At 41.0% G+C, this 9,184-nt stretch overlaps 1 non-coding gene across 1 annotated transcript; it reads left to right on the top strand.

Annotated features, from left to right (window-relative positions):
• Positions 1-8,603: 8,603 nt before the first annotated feature.
• LOC145565724 (small nucleolar RNA R71) lies at positions 8,604-8,709 on the top strand. The gene has a single exon (XR_014095104.1). It is a non-coding gene; the product is annotated as a small nucleolar RNA R71 (small nucleolar RNA).
• The last annotated feature ends 475 nt before the right edge of the window (positions 8,710-9,184 follow it).

Here is a 9,184-nt window from a genome sequence, read left to right as displayed (position 1 = left end):
AAACAACAATACCAAGAACTGGACAGAGAAATCAGCAGATACATCATCATCATCACTAGAGAAGCAAGAGATACACAGATATCAATACCAGAAGCAAAAGAGACCAGGAGTGAACTACAAAAGCGAGGAGGGAAACAATGAAGCACACAAACGACTTAAATCACCCCCAAGCTCAGAATGAACTAGCCCCCAAACTCCAAACCTAATAACACACAGGCAAAAGAGAACATCATATAAAGCACATAAGAAAGGGGAGGGTGGCCACAATAGATTCACTCCGCACTATGGTAAGGGGTAGAATGAGAACTCCCCTAACCGGTCTCTAAGACATAAACCGAGCTAGCCATCTCACTTACCTTAATAGGAGCTTTCCCCTTTAACCTCCCCTCCCGCTTAGCACGGTCTATCTCAAAGAAATGAGACCAATCACCCAAAATCGGCTCTCCCGATAATCCCCACCTGCCAAAAGTCTCGAGGTTCGGGAAATGCATAGGGTTCGCGGGATCATATGTATAATCGCATCCACCGGGTCGGTTATAGTCGTAAGTGGCTAGGGTGGTGCCCATGATAACACTAGGAGGGATGTAAGGACCCTCCCAATAGGGGTAACGAGGACTAGGACCCACGATAGGGTCAAAGGGTTCCCATTTGGGAATAGGTCCTTGTTGGACTGGGAGGTATGGGTAGTTCAAATAAGGTTCAATCTCCCCCCTCCTCACATGATAGTCGTACAATTGATTAGCATGAAAATCATAGCCAAAAGAAGAATCACGCCCCAAAGGCATGGAAAACAAGACGTTAGTGATAGAATCTAACTTGGCATGAATAGTAGATAAATCAAATGTAAAAGAAGAAGTAGAAGGAGGGATAGTAGTATCTCCCCGTTCAACCGGGGGTAAAGCTTGGAAATCCGTCGAGAGAGCATCATTGGAGGCGGTTCTTGTATGATTTGTTTTTTTCCGAAGAAAGGGGTCAATGTTTCATCTTGGAGGTCTCCAAGTCAAAGAATCCGTCTTTGACTTACGGCTTGTAGCCTCCTTACTCGGAATCAAGAACCAATCCTTTATTCGGGACACCTTTCATATGAAAACATTATGCTTCTTGGTACGATCAAGGAACTTTTGGTTCACAAGGGCATAGACATTGAGGAAATGGGAAGGCATCTTCTCCCTAGGGTCAACAATCGGAGGGAGCTCGCATAACAAATCTTTATATGAATCATTCAGGCAAAGAGTGAGGATAGAGATCATTCCTCCAATTTGGATGCTTCCCAAGAGCGAAACACCATCTCTGATATCCAAAAATCGATTAATTAAATGTTGAGTGAAATCAACAAGCTCGATCTCATGCGACTCTTGGTCAGCAATCCATAGCCAACAAAGCTCCCTGCGGGAGATAGCTCCCAAAGAGTCCTTGGAGAAAAGGGCATAAGTGAGAATGCGATTGAAGTATCTCATGGCTGGATGAACGATTGATGTGGATTTAGAAGTTTGAGGCTCATATTTCCGCTCATCAGAGATACGCCGCCACCACCTGAGTTCATCATATTCATGGTCGCTAGACATTTTTCCATTGGCCGGATAGACAATATGGTCTTCATCAACGGCCCAAGGAAATCGAAAGTAGGAACAAAGTTGTGACTCTGACAACCGATGATTATTATTGAAAAGTTGAAAGGTCAATGTTCTCGAAGAGTCACCGCTTGACTCTCGGACCACTTCAAGGGATGATAGAAACTCATACGTCACCCTAGCATAGGTAGGGGCGCTCAAATCCAAGAACTCTAAGAGACCGAGGTTCTTGGCTAGGTAGCGAACGTCATCATCTATTCCTGGTAGCTTGGTTGTTTTTTGATCGTAGAATCTTGTTGACTTGAGCTTCCGCTTGGATAGTTGCTTGAACCTATCCCAATGTAATTCCTTAGAGAATTCAATGCCGTATGTCTCTACCACCTCGGGGGGGGGGGGGGGGAGAGGTGGAACAACGTGCCTAGCTTTGCTTGAACTTGTTCTAGCACGTTTCTTATGACGGATGGGAACCATCTATAAAAACAAAGCAATTCATTTACAATTATCATTGTTCAAGAATTATTCAAAAGAAATTGCTCTAAAGTCAAGCACAAATATTATTCAATAAAAAATGAAACAAGAAATGGTCACACATGAACAATGCCATGAATATTGAGACATAAGCTCAAAGCAACTATTCATAAATTAATGGCGAAATTGGATACAAGAGACCAAATCATGAATCATTATGAGCAAATTAATCTCAAAACAGAATCATCAAAGAAATGAAACTATCATATAGAATACCCATGAGAGAGAAAATGACCAACAATGGTGAATCAAGGATTCAAGCAATGTATACAAATTCATCATGAAAAAGCTTCAATTTAACATCCAATAACATTATTCAACACAAATTACAAGTTAAAAGAACCAACAATGGAGTTCTACTATGAAAACAAAAACAAGGATTACAAGCTTCAAAAATGAGGAAGAAGATGACTAGAAAGTGAGAAATTATACCTCAATGAAGCTTAGAATTACTTGCAAATTTCACAATTGATAAATATAGAACAATTAAAACAACCAAAGTGAAGATTTAAGCACCAAAACAAATCCTCAAAAATTCTAATTTAGCCCCAAATTTTCGAAAATAATGTCAAAAATTTCAGATATTTTTTTTTTAAGATTTGAAATGAGGTTAATGTAATTTATGATGAATTGATAATAAAAAGGATGAATGGGCTTGAGTTTTCAAAGAGATTTAGGGGGTTTGAAGGCAATGAATAAGAAGAAGAATGAAGGGGAGTTCGAGGAGAGAGAATGGAGTGAAATAAGGGGGTGAACTAGGGAGAAAGGGCACGAAACAAGGGGGGTTGTTGTCAATGGTGCGTGCGCACCAGCAGTAGTAGGGGGGGCTTTGCTGCGAGTTCGGGGCTGCAACATTGGCCAAAAACGCTGGCTACCTGGTGCGTGCGCGCAGCCAGGAGTTGCGTGCGCACCAAGTAAGGGGCTGGGGGGCTGATTCTCGCTTGAGACGCACCAAAAGCAGGCCAAAAAATCTAATCCTCTTGGTGCGCCCGCGTAGGGATGTTGGAGCGTGCGCAACAAGAGGGTTCAAAAACCGTCAAATTTCAATAACATGAGCTAAGATATCTGACCCCTTTGGTGCGCGCGCGCAACCTATGATGCGTGCGCACCAAGCAAGAAAATTTCGGCCATGAAAATAATCTCGTATTTGCATTAATGAGATAGTTGAAAACTTACACGAAAAAGAATAGAAAATCAATGAAAATGCAAACACGAGGGCATAAAACCAAAACAAGCTTCTTCACCTAAGCCTAACCAAACCTCGAGAAACCTTGAATTAACACCAAAATTGTTGGAAATTTTCATTGATCTAATCTCATGGCACCTAAAATCAAGAAAACAAAGAAGAATAAGATAAATTCTCAAAAATAAAAGAGATATAGAAAGTTGAAAAATCAAAAGAAAAGGGTTAGAAAACTGGGTTGCCTCCCGGGAAGTGCTTGTTTAACGTCATAGCTTGACATTCTCCACCTATTAAGGTGGTTGTCGGAGAAGCATCATGTGAATAAGGCCAGCAAAAGCACCCTCGAAATACTTCTTGAGTCGATGGCCATTGACCTTAAATGGAGACGAAGAATCCATCATTGAAACCTCTACAACACCACTAGGAAAGACATTCTTAACCAAGTAAGGACCGCTCCATCTTGACATGAGCTTTCCTGGAAACAACTTCATTTTCGAATTGTAGAGAAGAACTTTATCACCAACACAAAACTCTTTCTCCTCAATAAGCTTATCATGAGTTTCCTTGGAACGAGCTTTGTAAACACTAGCACAGTCATAAGCATCAAATCGAAGCTCCTCTAGCTCATGAAGATCTAACCACCTTTTCTCCCCCCGCACTTGCCAAATCAAAGTTTATCTTCTTGATTGCCGACAAAGCACGGTGTTCGAGCTCTACCGGGAGATGGCGTGATTTTCCATAAACTAGGCGGTATGGAGTGGTACCTATAGGTGTCTTGAAAGCCGTTCTATAAGCCCAAAGAGCATCATCCAACTTGTCCGACCAATCTTTCCTATTTCTTGCAACCGTCTTTTCAAAGATTAACTTGATTTGCCGATTGGAAACCTCGACTTGGCTACTTGTTTGAGGATGATATGGAAGGCCAAATCGTTGATGAACTCCATGCTTTCGAAACATCTTTTGAAAGGCATTGTGAATAAAATGAGAACCATTATCTTTTATCACCGCCTTTGAAACACCATATCTTGGAAAAATGACCTTCTTAAACAACTTCATTACCATTTTGTGGTCATTAGTTGGAGAAGCAATGACCTCAACCCATTTAGACACGTAATCCACCGCAACAAGAATATATTGATTTCCGAAAGATAAGGTAAACGGACCCATGAAATCAATTCCCTAAACATCAAATACCTCCAATTCAAGAATCGGTTGTTGAGGCATCTCATTTCCCTTGGAGATATTCCCAACTCGTTGACAGCGGTCGCATGTCTTAACAAAACCCCGTGAATCCTTAAAGAGATGTGGCCACCAAAAACCACTTTGAAGAATCTTAGTAGCAGTTTTAGAAACACCCATATGACCACCACTCGGATCCGAGTGACACCTCTTCATTTGGAACAAAACGCCTAAGTAAGCCATTGACTCCTCGCTTGTACAAGATGGGATCATCCCACACATAGTGTCTTGCCTCTCTCTTGAGCTTCTTTCGTTGATTCTTAGAAAAGGAAGGTGGAAACTCCCCAAATGCAAGAGAGTTCACTAAGTCGGCGAACCATGGGAGCTCCTTTTCCTCAATAGCATATAAGAAGTCGTCAAGCATCCTATCCTCAATTGGAGAACCATCATCATTAATTTAAGAATCTTCAAGACGAGATAGATGATCCGTCACAACATTTTCCGCTCCTCTCTTATCCCTAATCTCAATATCAAAAGTTTAAAGTTCGAGCACCCATAGGATCAACCTAGGCTTGGATTATTTCTTGGCAAAAAGGTACTTGAGAGCCGCATGATCCGTGAAGACAATGGTCTTGGAACCTAGTAAATAACAACGGAACTTCTCAAAGGCATGAACTATGGCCAAAAAATCCTTATCCATTGTCGTGTAGTTCCTTTGAGCACCATTTAGAGTCTTGAACATATAATAGATCACATGTAGCTTCTTTTCCACTCTTTGACCCAAGACACCTCCAATTGCCGAATCACTCGCATCGCACATCAACTCAAAAGGTAAATCCCATCTTGGGGCTTGAACAATAGGAGTAGAGATTAGAGCCTTCTTCAACTTATTAAATGCCTCCAAACACTTATTATCAAATACAAACTCGGCATCCTTTTGAAGAAGATCATTGAGAGGCTTTGCAATGAGCGAGAAATCCTTAATGAATCTTCTATAAAACCCAGCATGTCTTAAGAAAGATCTCACTCCTTTCACATTAACCGGAGGTGGAAGCTTCTCAATAACCTCAATTTTTGCTTTATCCACCTCTATCCCCTTGTGAGAAATCTTATGTTCAAGGACTATGCCTTCCTCCATCATGAAGTGACACTTCTCCCAATTCAAAACCAAGTTCACCTTCTCACACCTTGCCAAACATTTCTCAAGGTTTTCAAAACATGCCTCAAATGAAACACCGCCCACGGAGAAGTCATCCATAAACACTTCCATTTTCTCCTCCAACATATCTCTAAATATACTCATCATGCATCTTTGAAATGTTGCGGGAGCATTACAAAGGCCAAACGACATTCTCCTATAAGAAAATGTTCCATAGGGACAAGTGAAGGTTGTTTCTCTTGGTCGTCTGGGTGGATAGGGATCTGAAAAAATCCCGAATAACCATCAAGAAAGCAATAGAACTTATGCCTCGTCAGTCTCTCAAGCATTTGATCAATGAAAGGAAGGGGAAAATGATCTCTCTTGGTGGACGTATTTATACGTCTATACTCTATACACATCCTCCATCCCGTGACCGTCCTCGTCGGAATAAGCTCACCTTTCTCATTCTCGACGACGGTCATGCCTCCTTTCTTTGGGACAACATGAACGGGAGAGACCCACCTAGAACTTGAGATGGGGTATATAATTCCCGCATCCAAAAGTTTGGTGATCTCTTTCTTCACTACCTCTCCCATTTGGGGGTGTAGCTTTCGTTGTCTCTCAATAGAAGGTAGAGCACCCTCCTCAAGGGTTATGTGATGTGTACATAAAGTGGGGCTTATACCTTTGAGGTCATCAATGGTATAACCCAAAGCACCATGATGCTTTCTCAAGACATCACACAACTCTTGAGCTTGGCACTTACCCAAAGAAGAGCTAACAATCACGGGATACGTGGAGTTCGGTCCCAAGAATTCATACCTATGGTGTGATGGAAGAGGTTTGAGCTCAATCATTGGAACACCTTTACCTTCCTTTGATGTAGCCACTTGCAACTCTTCTTAGCTAGAAATGCTCATACACATTTGCTCTTCAACCTCCTCAAGGCATCCATTGAGCACATCTTCATACAAAGCCATCTCCTTGCTAGGAGCACTTATCTTTTCCTTATTCAACAAAACATTCTCAAGAGCATCGTTAGAAGTGAGAAATTGCTCATGCATAGAAGACATAACATGATCAAGAGAATCAATCAACATGCAATTTTCTAAAGAAGAACTTAGATACTTCATACTATCATTCAAGTCAAATTCTATCATCTCATCCCCTACTTTGAGTGAAAATTTAGCACTTTTCACATCTATCAAAGCAACCTAAGTAGCAAGGAATGGTCTCCCTAGAATGATAGGAATGTTAGCATCTTCGTCCATCTCAAGCACCACAAAATCCACCGAAATAATAAATTTCCCAACCCTCAAAGGAACATCCTCTACCTTACCCTTAGGAAACTTAATTGACCTATCGGCCAATTGTAAAGTGATGTTAGTAGGTAAGAGTTTCCCTAGATCAAGTCTTTGGTACACTGAATATGGCATAAGGCTAACACTGGCTCCTAGGTCACACAAGGCATTCTAAATTTGCATTTTATAAATGGCACAAGGGATGGAAAATTTTTCGGGGTCTTTTAGCTTAGGTGGCATCTTATTCATTATGATTGCACTATAATTCTCGGCCAAGTTCACCGTCTCTACACCATCAAAAGTCCTCATACCACTCAAAATGTCTTTGAGGAATTTTGCGTAGTTAGGCATTTGGGTGACTACTTCGGTAAATGGTAGAGAAAGGTGAAGTTGCTTGAGCATGTCAATGAATTTTCCAAATTGTTCGTCTAACTTGTGTCTCATGAATTTTTGTGGATAAGGAAGCTTGGGTTTCACAATTTCTTTCTCCACTCTCACCTCACTAGGCTTCTCAATCTCAACCTCACTCAAAGATGCACTATCTCTCTCATCTTCAACCAAAACCTCTTTTGTGCCCTCCTTGGTCTCACTCTTCCTAGGCAAACTCTCCTCAAGAACCTTACCACTCCTTGTGACAATAGCATTAATCAGTCTCTTGGGATCTAGGCCTTGGGAAGGTAAAGAAGAAGGACTAGCATGGTCTTTTAAAGCATTAGCAAGTTGAGAAATTTGGTTTTCAAGCATCTTATTATGAGTCATCATTCATTAAATTTATTATCACTTGCGGCCATGTAAGTGTTCAACAACTTTGTTTGATTTTCAATGATTTCTTCCAAATTGTTTTTAAGTGAAGAAGAAGAGGTTTGAACATAGGAATTATCATTTTGGGCCTTTGGAGCAAAACCGGGTAGGGGACCCCTTTGAGAATTATTTTGAAAATTTCCCCTATTTTGATTGTTCCTAGTACCTCTACCTTGATTATGGTTACCAAAACCTTGGTTATGATTATCATAATTTTGGTTATGATTTTGACTACTATAACCTTGGTTGTTATAGTTACCTCGGGAATTTTGGTTCCCATGGTTCCTATTACCACCACCTTGGTTGTAGTTGTCAAAATTTCCATGATTGTTGTAATTCCTATTCCATTGACCTCTTTAATTCTCAAACCTAGAATCATGATTATTTGACACATAGTTCACATGCTCATTCACATTCCAGCTTGATCATCACAAAGATCCATACATGCATGAGGGCAACTAGAAACATCATGATCATACGACCCACAATCATCTTAAAACAAGCATCCACTAGGCATGTTATTAGAAGAGGGAGGGAGTTGAGAATTAGAAGACATACCTCTCCCCTTAGATTGGGAGGGAAGACTTGAAACTTGGTAGGTAGCACTTTCCAACTTCGCCTTGATAGCGGACATCTCCTTCCCCAAGTTTTTCATTTGTGAGGATAGATTGTTGATTGCATTTAGATGATCAACCGAGTACACCGAAGAGCTACTCTTGCTAGTTGACTCTCTTTCTCCATCTTGCCAATCTCTATAGTACCTCACTACGTCTTCAATTATGTCCACCACTTCCTCTTCCGTTTTATTCATGATGGGACCTCCGGCTCCTCCATCTAAACATGATTTTCCTTGAGGACTAAGGCCTCCATAGAAGATTTGAATAATTTGGTAAGTAGGAATTCTGTGGTGAAGACATTCTCTTTGATACTCTTTGTATCTCTCCCATGCTTCATAGAGACTTTCACTAGGATTTTGCTTGAAACCTTGAATCAAAGCTCCAGCCTTCGCTGTTTTCTTTTGTGGATAAAAACGGGATAGAAACTCCTTAGTCACTTCATCCCATGTCCTTAGAGAATTCGGCTTGACTTCCTTGTCTAGCCATTCCAAGGCACGCCCTATGAGGAAAAAGGGAAAAAGCTTGAGGCGGATGAATTCTTGGGAAATTTCATTCACCTTGATAGTATTGAAATACTTTTCAAACTCCTTGAGATGATTTAGCGGGCTTTCATGCTTGGCCCCACTTAATTTTCGCCTCTCTATCAAAGTGATCATTGCCGGTCTTATTTTAAAGTCATTTTCCCGTGTTGTAGGTGGAGCAATCCCACTCTCAAATCTATATGCACCGGGAATCCTCAATTCTTTGAACGCCACCCTTGGATTTTCTCCCATTCTTGCTTATTCCTCTTATTGTGGTTCTTCTTCACTTGAAATGCTAGGGCTGAAAGATCGTCTACACCCCTTAACCTTGCAATAGTTCTC

This window comes from Chenopodium album, chromosome 10 (genome assembly GCF_948465745.1).
Source record: "Chenopodium album chromosome 10, dcCheAlbu1.1, whole genome shotgun sequence".
In the NCBI taxonomy this organism is placed as follows: Eukaryota; Viridiplantae; Streptophyta; class Magnoliopsida; order Caryophyllales; family Amaranthaceae; genus Chenopodium; species Chenopodium album.
The sequence above is the reverse complement of the archived record's forward strand: the minus strand, read 5'-3'. Positions and strand labels throughout refer to the sequence as shown.